Consider the following 12895-nt stretch of genomic DNA (forward strand, 5'->3'; position numbering starts at 1 on the left):
GTTTTTGTTTTTGTGTTTTAATTTCTTTTTATTCTTTAGTTGTGAAGGCTTACTCTGCACATTAACCCTTGTGTCAGAACTGGTCAGTATATTCTTATACACCGATTTTTTACCTTTAGAATTTTTATTTTTTTGTATTTCCTTTTGTAATTAAATTAAACTTTTTGATAAAATGGTTGTCTGCTCAAAAAATAATTGCATAGTTGCCACTAATACGGTTGACTCCCATCATTATATTCTTTGTTGGTTGTGTGACAATGCGGTTCACGTTAAGTGTGCAGGTTACACAGGCAGAATCAAGGAGTCTATTGCTAAAGGTGGTGGCTTAAAATATGGATGTGATGCTTGCCGGGAGATCGAGAATGAGATGCGCTCTTTCATGAGGCGGACTAGAGATAGTTTTTGACACTTTAAGGGCAGGTTTTAATAAACTCCAAGCGGAGTTTACTGCGGTGGAGACTCAGTTCAGAAGTTTATCGCTTATGAATGAGTCTCCGAAACGTAAAAGGACCAGTCCTTGGGGTGCTGTTAGTAATGAATTACCGGTATCACCTGGGAATGATCTCTTAAAAACGATGCCTATTGTAGTGTCCGATGTCTCTGGGCAATTACCCATTCCAATGGAAATTGCCGATAGTTCTAAAAGTATAGAGGGCCCCTTAAACAAGTTGACTGCTGCAGTGGGTGACTTGTCCAACGTTACTGCTGCGGCTGACGCTTCGAGACCGCGGACTCTCGTTGGCATACCACCAAAGAAACATATATTTATTTCTAGGCTAGACCCTGTTGTCACATCTGATGATGTAATAGCCTATATTCGGAAGAAAGTTATCGTCTCGAATATTGCGGTGGAGAAGTTTAAATTTTCTTATTCTCGGGACATTTCGTCCTTTAAAATTAGTGTTTCTGCCAATATCTTCGACACTGTATGTCGAGAAGATTTTTGGCCTAAACATATAATAGTTAAGGAATATACTGTAAAAAAGAAAAATCGGCAACCGATTCGCTTGCCTACAACAACAATTAATACTATTCCTGCCACATCAGCATCTGCTGGTGTGTCAAAAAACTAGCTTCGTCCCTTAACCTGGGTTACCAGAACGTTAGAGGACTGAAATCTAAACTTCCTAATCTCTATGTAGATAGTCTTTCTTTTGAGCATAACATTCTAGCTTTCACAGAGACGTGGCTAAAATTTGATATTGCTGATGCATCGGTTTTTTCATCAAACTTTTCTATTTTCAGACGTGACCGGATTTCTCGCATAGGTGGTGGCGTTCTGATAGCTGTTGATGCTGCTTTATCATCTGAAATGATTCAATTTTCTAGTACCCAGGAGATTGAGTTTGTCGGTGTTAAAGTAAATTTTAAATCTTTTAATGCTTTCATTACTTGTTCCTATATTCCACCATTGTCAGACATGGTGGTATATTTAAATCATTTAGAGGCAATTCAGTTTGTCTCCTCTTTAGTTTCGAGTCAAGACATGCTCATAGTTGTAGGTGATTTTAATTTACCCGCTTTAGCATGGTCACTAACAGATGAATCTACCACGTTGCTGCCCTCTTTGTCACATGACTTTATTGATGGCCTTCTAGGCTTATCTTTATCCCAAGTCAATCCTGTCTTAAATTCTAATGGAAAATCGTTAGATCTTATTTTTGTATTGGATTCTTCTTATTGTGAGGTTTCTAGGATCGAACCATTTGTTCTTCCAGAAGACAAATTTCATCCTACATTAAATTTAAAAATTGATTTGCCCTTGCTTTCACCATTACTTGGTTCAAATGAGTTACCACTAACTAGGTGCTTTCGTAAGACTGACATCGCCAGCCTTAATGAAAACATTGCTACTATGATACTCTGTATTCACTCTTTGATATTTGTGTGCCTCTTGGTAGGCTGGAGCGGCTTAACAAACCTCCCTGGTTCTCTCGCGAGCTATCCAATTTGAAAAATGTGAAGACACGATATTATAAGAAGTTTCAAAAAACACGTCGTTCATCAGATTATGCTCTGTATACAGTCGCTCGTTCAAAATTCATGATGCTTAATACACAATGCTATAAGAATTATCTTCAGCGGTGTACGCTTCAGTTTTCTTCTGACCCTAAACAATTTTATAATTTTGTTAATTCTAAACGTAAGACGCACAGAGGTCTTTTTTGTCTTTTCAAAATAAAAAAGCGAGCACTGATCAGGCAATTGCCGATATGTTTTTTCAAAACAACTTATTCCTCAACGGAGTATCGAGCAAGTCCGTATCCTTATCATTTAAAAAAGGCTAATTGCATTTTCAATCCGGTGATTGATGAAAGTTCTATTCTTAGCGAACTTAAATTAGTTAAACCTGTTTATTCTCCGGGGCCAGACGGTATTCCTGGATGTGTACTCAGGTTCTGTGCAAACGCATTATGTAAACCCATTTTAAAATTGTTTCTATTGTCTGTAGAATCTTCCTCTTTTCCATCGGAGTCGTATATTATTCCTCTGCATAAAAATGGCAAAAAGTCCGAAGCCTCTAACTATAGGGGTATCTCAAAATTGTCCGCTATTCCGAAAGCTTTTGAGAAAATTATAACTTCTCAATTGCAACATTTTTGCAGCTCTATTATTTCGCCATCCCAACATGGGTTTGTAAAACGTAGATCTACAACCACTAACCTTTTAGAATTTACATCAATAATTATCAAGGGGTTCAAAAATGGTAAACAAACTAATGTCATATACACTGACTTCAGAAAAGCTTTTGATTCCGTTAATCATACCCTATTACTTTCTAAGCTGAGCGACATTGGGTTTCCACCCCTTTTCCTTTCTTGGGTTCGAGAATATTTAACAAATAGAAAACAGAAGGTACTTTTTAAGTCTTCTTTTTCCGTTTCCATTTCTGTGACTTCTGGTGTACCTCAAGGTAGTCATCTTGGCCCTCTGCTCTTCTTGGCCGACCTTCCATCAGTCATTGTTCATTCGCGTGTGCTTATGTATGCTGACGATGTCAAGCTTTGTCTTACTAATAAAGATACAGATTCATTTAGTCGGCTACAAGCTGATCTTGAATACTTTCAATCCTGGTGCCAGTTTAATCTACTAAATCTTAACACTACCAAATGTAAGGTAATGACTTTTTTTCGTAACTCTCCTCAACTGGTCACTTATTTTCTAAACAACAGCCCTTTAGAACGTCTAAATAATATGAATGATTTGGGCGTACTTAGGGACCATAAGTTAAATTTTAACACCCATATTTCCACCACGGTCGCAAAGGCCATGAATGTCCTGGGTTTCATTAAAAGATGGTCAAAAGAATTTGATGACCCCTATACAACTAAAGTTCTTTTTACTTCGCTTGTCCGTCCTATTTTAGAGTATGGATCTTGCATTTGGTCACCTCAATATGAGTCGCACCAGATTAGACTAGAGTCCGTTCAAAAGCAGTTCTTGCTATTTGCTCTTCGTGGCTTAAGCTGGGATCGCAATGTCAATTTGCCTTCGTATTCTAGTAGACTTCTCTTGATTAACCTTCCGTCCCTAACTAACCGTAGAATTATGCTTGGTGTCATTTTTATGCACAAGCTCCTAATTGGTGATATCGACTCGCCTGAGTTATTAGCTCAGGTAAATCTGTCGGTACCATGTAGACGGAGTAGACATCCTTTAATACCTTTATCCCTTTGTCGTTGTTCTTCTAACTATGCTATGCATGAACCTTTTAGGGTCCTCTGCTCTGATTACAATCTTGTATCCCCTGTAATCGGCTCAGAGTTTTCTATTAATATGCTTAAAACATCTATCCTATCCCATTTAGTTAATAGATAGCTATAGTATTATGTGTTTGTCTGTCTTTTCTATTGTGTATTTTGTCCACGCGATTCGTGCCGTGCGTTATACGGCAGCACCCCTCGGTCGGTCGGGTGGGAGGTGGGCAGTTATCTGCTTGGGCTCGCGCGAAACAGGCCTTATCCTGGTGTCGTAGGGGCCACTTGAACGTATTGCGCATATTATCGTCAACGTCCGCTAAAGTCGGAGTCGTTTCGGAACCGATAACGTTGTAATGACCGGGTTCCGAGTTTGAGTATTAGTTATAAAGTTTAAATAAAAACAGCGGCACGTCTGTGCCCTTAGCTGTGAGTTTTGATAATCATTTTACTTTATTTCGTTGAAGAGTTCTTAGCCTATATCTGTTCTTATGCTGCCGTTAGACGGCAGCTACAAATGGAAAGGGGGGGGGGGGGTGGGGGGGGGGGGGGGGGGGGGGGGGTGGGGGGGCGAGTGTACTCACATAGTTGGACGCTCACAGTCTGGGCGGCCAAAGTGCTGACTCAGCGGTCACACGCTCTCTTAGTTTGCATGTGCATGCCTGCACATACATATATACAAACAATTGAAGATTGTTTATGCTTGCAACCAAGTGTTACAAGTTGAGCTATACTTTAAGTATGAATGATAGGCGACTATGTGAATACACTACACCTCCCTTTTTTAAGAAATGACGTAATATACATATGTAGTCATTTAGAGAAAAAAATTTTTCTTTTAAGAATTAATTTTTGGATAAAAAGTTTTTTTTTTTTGTCTATTTTTCTTTGTATGTTTTTTTTGTTTGTTTTGTTTTTTTTTTGTTTGCATAAAATTTAAAAAAAAAAATTTATATAAAATTAAAAAAATCTTTCTTTTTTTTTGAAAAGGTTGATCAGACCTAATTATTTTTTTTTATTATTTTCTCATGAAACGTTTCATTTAATGTAAATTTTTAATCTATCCTTATGTACTTTTTGTCTTTTATTCTTGCTATCTTTTATAAAAATGTTTTGATTATCTCCTATTTTTTCTACTATATATGGTCCTAAATATACTGGGTCTAATTTATGCCCTGCTTCATTTCTTATTAATACTTTATCTCCTACACTTAATTCAAAATTTTTACTGGTTTTATCATATAAATCTTTCCTATAAGCCTTGGCTTTTTCTAACATAATTCTAGCTCTTTTATATGCTATTTCTAATCTATATTTTACTTCTTTAGCATAATCATTTAAATTGTAAAGGGGGTCTATTCTATCAATTTTATTAAAATCTATGAACTGTTTTGGCAATCTACCAAATACGAGTTCATATGGACAATACTCGTGTGTTGCTGATGGTGTCGTGTTGAAACAATAAGTGAAATATTGAATCCAATCATCCCAATCAGACTTATCTGCAGAGATATATGAACGAATGTATTCATTGAATGTTCGATGACTTCGTTCAATTGTCCCTAAAGTCTGGTGGTGATATGCAGTAGAGGTGAGATTCTTGATCTTCATATACTTGCATATATCAGTTATTACTTGGTTTTTATACTCTGTTCCCATGTCCGAAATGAACGTCTTCATTGGACCGTACTTGAGTATAAAGTTTTCAAAAATTGCTTTTGCGACATTTACTTATACAATATTTTGTTAGGTCACATATTAATGTGACTATATATTCGTTACCATGCTCCGATTTTGGTAGTGGACCAATTGTATCCACTATCACTATGTCGAAAGCGTTTGCTGGTGTTTCAGTGAAAGTCATAGGAGTTTTTGTATGTGTCGTTGTTTTAGACACCTGGCATTTTTGACATTTACGTACGTACTCTTTTATATGACGTGTCATATTTTTCCAATAGTAATGTCTTTTGATTTTCGATATTGTTCTTGTAATGCCACTATGACCTCCTTGAATTGGATCATCATGGTATGTAGACAGTACTTGTTGTATCTCTTTCTCATTTCTTAAATGGGTCACCGGCTGGAGTAGCGCTACTCGTAATGATCTTAATATTTTATTGCCCATTTGTTTGAAAGTATCTATTGAAATTGATTCAAAGACCTTTTCACTCGGTGCCACTTTGAGTTGGCGGATGTTTAATATACCGGCCTCTTTTTCAAGCCTTTGGAAGAGCTGACCTAAGTCGAGAATTCCATTAGTATATATGTCGCTAACTTCAATTCTTGCGATCACTTTATTTCCATGCTTAAAGAAACATTTAGATTCTGTGATGCGCAAGGTCACTACTTTTCGTACTTCATCATTTGCAATGACTTCGTACACGTTGGGCTTGGATACATTTAAATGATTTTGCCTTGGCAAAAGTTCATTGTTTTTAACTGTACAGTTCTTCTCTTGTCTACTTTGTCGCCTGGTAGTGACTTTCAGGACTTTATGTTGAGTGTCTTTTAAATCGGTTATTGTTATGCGGGAAAGTGCATCCGCAACAAAATTATCTTTTCCCTTTAGGTATTCTACTGTGAAATCATATTCTTCAAGTTCCAGCCGCATGCGTGTTAATTTGGAACTTGGATTTGTCATTGAAAATAAATATGTTAGTGGTCTGTGATCTGTTTTTACTGTAAAATGTTTTCCATAAATATATGGTCTAAAATATGTTATTTCCCAATGAATTGCTGCTAACTCTTGTTCTGTTGTACTTTTATTGCTTTCGCCTTTTGTAAATGAACGTGATGCATAAGCTATTGGGAGTTGAAGTCCACTATGGTTCTGAGTTAGAACCGCTCCACAAGCTTGTTTACTTGCATCAGTTATTATACAAAATTCTTTGCTAAAATCGGGATATTGAAGTAGTGTTGGATGCATAAGCTTTTCTTTAAGATGCATAAATGCGTTTTGGCATTCGCTCGTCCATTCAAAAGGGACATTCTTTTTGCATAATCTAGTTATGTGTCGCGAATGGTCGGCGAAGTTTTCTATGAAACGACGGTAGTAATTACAAAATGCTACGAATCGCCTCGCGCTATCTGCATCATGCGGAACCGGATAGTTTTTTATGACATCGTATTTTTTGTTATCGGGCAGGACTCCTTTATCAGTGCCTTTGTGACCTAGGAATGTCACTTCATGCATAAAAAATGAGCATTTTTCTGGATGCAACTTTAGGTTGTATCTCCTACATACGTTAAAAACATCAGTTAAGTTTTTAATCATATGTTTTTCGGAACATCCTATCACCATTAAGTCATCCATATAAAGGAATGCCTGCGAAGGTTCCAATCCTGAAAATGCTATTGTCATCATTCTCTGGAAAGAGTTCGGTGCTATTTTAAGTCCAAATGGCAATCGCGTGAAGCGATATGAGCCATTGCTTGTTGAAAAAGATGTTACGTTTCTTGAACTTTCTTCTAGTTCAATTTGGTGAAAACCGGACATTAGGTCGAGGCAGGAGAAGTATTTAGCTCGACCCAATTGGTCTAGAATGTCATCAATTCTGGGAAGCGGAAATTTATCGGACAATAATTTTTTGTTTATTTGACGATAGTCAATTACTAATCGCCATTTCTTTTCTTCTGAGTTAGATTTCTTTGGGACTAATAAGAGTGGGCTATTGTATTCGGATACAGATGGTTCTACGATTTTATCATTTATTAATTTTCCTACTTGTTTTTGGATTTCTTCTATTTGGCTATGCGGACTTCTATAGTTCTTAATATAAATAGGTTCATCATCCCTTAGTCTTAATGTTTGCGTATAGAAATTGTTTGTTGATATCGATTCGGTTTCTAGTCCGAATACATCGCTATATTTGGTACATAATTTTGTTAACTGTTCTTTAAATTGAGGGGGGAAATTTTTCTTTAAGCTATTCAAAACTGTTTCACATCTGATGTCTGGGTTTGTTCGGACAATTTCGTAATTTGAAAGTGTTTCATATTTTAGTTTTCCTACATTGACCAATTGGTCAGAATTAGTTGTATTCAACAGACGGACGTAAACATGTTTGGACGTTGCTATTGTATTAGCGACATAAATTCCATTGTGAATTTCTTGATTTGGTATCAATATGCACTCTTCTTCTGTGTTTATTTCTATTTTTCGGACCACTTGGGATCTAGCTGGTAAAAGTAGTGCATTATTGCCTGAACTATATGTAATCGGAACATAAATCGGATAATTTAGGTTGTTTGGTCTAATTATTAACCAATCTTCGGTTGGGTTGGAGTCTAACTGGCAATTGAATTTTTTTATGAAGTCAATGCCGATTATTCCATCGCATGGTATTGCGAAATCGGGATCTACTAAATGGAATTCATGTGGAATTATGTATTTGGCTGTTTGAATTTCTATTGCTGTGATTCCTTTGGATTGAATTATTCCTTGGCCTATGCCTTCAATGTCTATAATTTTATTGTCTTTGATATTGTAATTATCTGAATTTATTTTTAGGAGTGATATATCTGCTCCTGTATCTACTAAAAATGTTAAATTTGTGTTTGTTTCGTGATTTGTGAAGCAAACAAATATGTTAAGACTAAGGTTGATAGTGTAAATTTTTGGATTTATTGTGTGTTGCCTAAAGGGTTCTGTTGGTTTTCCGATGTATTCTGTAATAATCTGACATTACCGGTATTATAACCTCGGTTGAAGTTTCCTCGGCCTCTTCCTCTATTCTGGCCTCGTCTTCCACCACGGTTATTATTATTATGGAAGTTGTTATTGTTGTTGCTGTTATTATTATAGTTATAATTTCTTCCGCGATTATAACCTCGGCCTCCTCTATTGTTATAACTTGTACCTCGTCGATAATATAGGACTGAATTGCTTTGTCCTGTTATCTCAGTACAAGTGTTTACAAATTTGGATACAGCATCATCCATATTTGTGAAAATACCTCCCATCATGATGTTCTTAACCCTTTCTATTGTGCAATTTTTCGTCATTGCCTTTACTGCTGTTACTGTGCTATACTTGTTAGCAAGAGTTGGGGTCACACCATCGCTGATGTAGGCACCTTCAAGGTCCTTTGCTAACTTTTCCACCTCTTGGGTGTATTGAGTAGCAGTTTTGTTTCTTTGCTGGAGATTGAGAAGCTTAACTGATACCACTTCTACCGACTCTCCCTTCACTGTTGTAGACAAGTGAGTAATGATCTCACCTATTGTCTGTTCAGTGGTTATCAAATTTCTTGCGTGGCCTTTTAATTTTGTTTTGATCAGGCTTATGGCTGTTTGCTCATGGTCGCCTTTTAGTGTGTTTACTAGATTCAAAGAATCTAGGAAACTTTGCAAATTTTCTGGCTTACCGTCATAGTCTGATATTAGACTTGAGGCCAGCTTCAAAAAATCTACAACTGTTAGTGCCATTTTAGTAGGGATTATTTCTTCGAACAATGATTCAATGTCACTATCTTGTTCGATGTCGACTGTTGGCTTTGACTCATTTAGCTCGCTTAGTTGATTTGCATCGAACTCGGCTAAAGCTAATGGTTCTTCTGGTATTTGTATTTCTTCTCGCGCTTATTTTTGTCAACCTTTCATTTAAAGATTGTATTAAATTGTAGCACTGTGTTTTATGAGCAGGAGTAAGCTGGTCGTCGACCAATTGAATTTTTAAAACAATATTATTATATTGTTGAATAAGGTTATTTATGTGTAATTTTAGAGTTTCTATTCTAATAACTGTATCTTTATTGATACAATTATATGATCTGTTAAATTTGTCTCTGGAATTATTTAGATTTTTTACTAAATTATTCCATTCCATATTTTTTAGATCTTGTCTAAGTCTATGGCCCTACTTTGGTATTTCTTTTTGATGCATCTATTGTGCAATTTATAAAGTTTCGTCAGGGAGTTTGCTAATAGCAAAACGACGATTATTACTAATAAAATTGTTATAAATTTTAAGTCGATTGAAGATGTTTCGACAGTATTTATAACATTAGCGGTTGAATCCGCTACCTTGGACTCATGGTCCAACATGCTAACTAATTTTCTAATACTTTCTTCTGTACTATCTAGCTTTGATATGGAGTTCGACTCCATACATTTAATGAGAGTTTCATGGGAAAATTTGAAAATTTGAATTTGAACTTTGAGAAAAAAAAAAAAATTGTAAGCTCTCTTTTTGTATTTCTTTTTCAATTTTATGCAAATATAAGTATTGATATTTAGTAAAATTTTTTTTTATTAATATTTTTTTTTTTAATTTTGGAAATCTCAACTGTTTAAACAGTGAGCCAGAGATGATTTTTTTTTGTGCATCAACTGTGAATGCAGTGAGCCAGAGAAAAGGAAAAGAGTTAAGGGCATGTGGTAGACTTACATAAGTTTTACAATTTTGATTAAATCTATGTCTACCACATGTGTTAGTACAAGCCTATTATTTTTTTTTTTAGTAATTTGTAAACAGCGGTTTCCCGCATAGATTTGTTATAAATAATTAAAATTAAGGGCAAATTGGGGCTACTGCAATTATGCAGCCCGTTTGCCGTTGTTTCGCACCTTGGCGAAGCTCGTTATTTATTTGTTGCAGGCGCTCTATGTAGCGCTGTCGGTCTTCTTTTTCTTTGGTGGCCTCCACCATGTCCTTCATTAAACGTCTCTGTTGTAGTAGCTTTATCCTCCGGCCGCTTCGTTTATGTTTTGGTTTTTCCTGTTTCCTTGCAGTCCTCGCCTTATATTGCTCTATGGTAAGAGGACGGGGTCCATCGGCTGGACACGCCTCGAGTGCTTCCTCGAGTGTTGGCGCGTCCCTTTGCACGACAGGTGCAGAATTTCCAAATCCAGTGTCACTCATGTGGGCATATTTGCCTTCTCCGACACTGTGGCCTTAATTGGCTGCTGCTGTTGCTGATATTTCGCCGCATCAATTATTAGCTGTTGTTTTTTTTCGTATATATTTTTTTTTTTTTTTTTAGGGGGGGGGGGTGTGCGGGGCGAGTGTGTTCACATAGTTGGACGCTCACAGTCTGGGCGGCCAAAGTGCTGACTCAGCGGTCACACGCTCTCTTAGCCCTAGCTCATATTACGCATATGCATAATCAGTATGTTTGCATGTGCATGCCTGCACATACATATATACAAACAATTGAAGATTGTTTATGCTTGCAACCAAGTGTTACAAGTTGAGCTATACTTTAAGTATGAATGATAGGCGACTATGTGAATACACTACAACGTGCCAAAGTCTGTTGTAGTCACTACATAGTATACGAAAAGGTTCTTGCAGAGAAAAGTTACTTGTGCAAGTGGGAAGTATAAGCGGTGTGAAATTACGGGTCCTTCTAGATGGAACAGAAATGTTAATTTGACTCAACAGCTCGAAAGAGTCAATCTCACCATTCAAAAGTTTGTAAAGAAAAGTTACACCAAGCATAGTTCTGCATTAGTTAAAGAAGGAAGGTTAATTAACTGAAGTCGACTAGAATAAGATGGAAGTTGTACAGTTGGATCCCAGCGCAAATCACGAAAGGCAAAGAGTAAAAACTGTTTTTGTGCAGATTCTAATTTGTTTTGATAAAACTCATAAGGGGGTGACCAAACACAAGATCCATACTCCAATAAGGGGCAGACTAAAGAAGTAAAAAGTATTTTGGTAGTATATGGATCCTTGAACTCCTTCGACCAGCGCTTTATAAAGTCAAGATCACTCTTAGCCCTACTAACAGTAGTCGATATATTCTGATTAAAACTAAGTTTGTGGTCTATTAAGATCCCCAAATCTTTTACAACCAAAGAGTTCTATAGTTTTCTCACCAAATTGTGAGTAGTAATGGGCCAAGGTGACTGCCCTGTGAGACTCCCGATTCAACACAAATGATCTTAGAAAGAGAGGACCTAAAAAAAACCCTCTGCCTCCTATTGCTTAGATATTGTGAAATCCAAGCAAGCAGAGCACCCGGAGAGCCAACTAAATTCAGCTTATGTAATAGTAAGGCATGGTTTACCGAATCGAAAGCCTTACTGAAATCCGTATATATAACATCAGTTTGCTTTTGTTTTTTAAAACCTTGGATTACAAAAGATGTAAACTGGAAAAGGTTAGTTGTGGTAAACCTATTCTTGACAAACCCATGCTGGCATGGCGAAAAAATAGGTTTACATAAATGCTGTATTTGAGCCGTCATAATTTTCTCAAACAGTTTAGGTATCGCTGACAATTTAGAAATTCCTCTGTAGTGACGTCGGATTTATTGCCACATTTGTGAAGAGGTAAAATAAACGAATTCTTCCATATAGTTGGAAACTCGGACAGTGTAACGAACAACTCAAAAAGCTTAAGTAAAGACGAGCACAATGACTCCGCACAGAACCTCAGGACACAAGCGGGAATACCGTCTGGGCCCGGTTAATCCCGGCTTAATCGTCATTAGTTCCTTAGCTATCGAACTTTGCGTAGGATTAAGAATGCAGTTGGATTTCGTTATGGGATATGGATATATCTGACTAGAGTTGTACTTAGTGGATATGTACGTAGTCGAGAAGAAGTTAGCAAATAAATTAGAAATAGATTGATCAGAAGAGGCCGAAACATTATTAAAAACTGCAAACGATGGAAGGGAGATAGAATTTCGCTTTAAGTTAACGAAACTATAGAACTCTTTAGGATTTTCTGAGAATTGCAACTTGCAACGTTGTAAGTAATTATTATAGCAATTAGAATTAGAAACAATAAAATTCGATTTAGCAACCAAGTAACGAGAAAGCCGGTATACATACCAAATGTATGCCTTTAGCTGTTATAGTTTTTAAAAAAATCAGTTTTGGGGGGTGTGGCAAAAATAAAAATTAACTATATATGTATTTGCACTGCGCGCCAATTGTCCTACTCCCTGTATGCTCGCTTTACAAATGCTCATAAGTCGAAACGAATGGTAAAATAACGGTATTTTTTCATATTTTGTTTCAAACATTCTTCGCTCTTTCTGGTTCTTTATTTATGTGTTAACATGTTTTAGGATCAAAGATATTGACCAAAATTCTAAATATGAGATATCACTTAGATAATGTGTAATATATAGGGTGTTGTATATTGAAATGCTGTATAGAATATGAAAATTTGATTTTATAGAGTGTATATATGAGCATCTCAAGATAAAATTTGACGTACGATTTTCGATTGTAGTTTAATT

Source organism: Drosophila willistoni (genome assembly GCF_018902025.1).
Source record: "Drosophila willistoni isolate 14030-0811.24 chromosome 2L unlocalized genomic scaffold, UCI_dwil_1.1 Seg168, whole genome shotgun sequence".
Taxonomy (NCBI): Eukaryota; Metazoa; Arthropoda; class Insecta; order Diptera; family Drosophilidae; genus Drosophila; species Drosophila willistoni.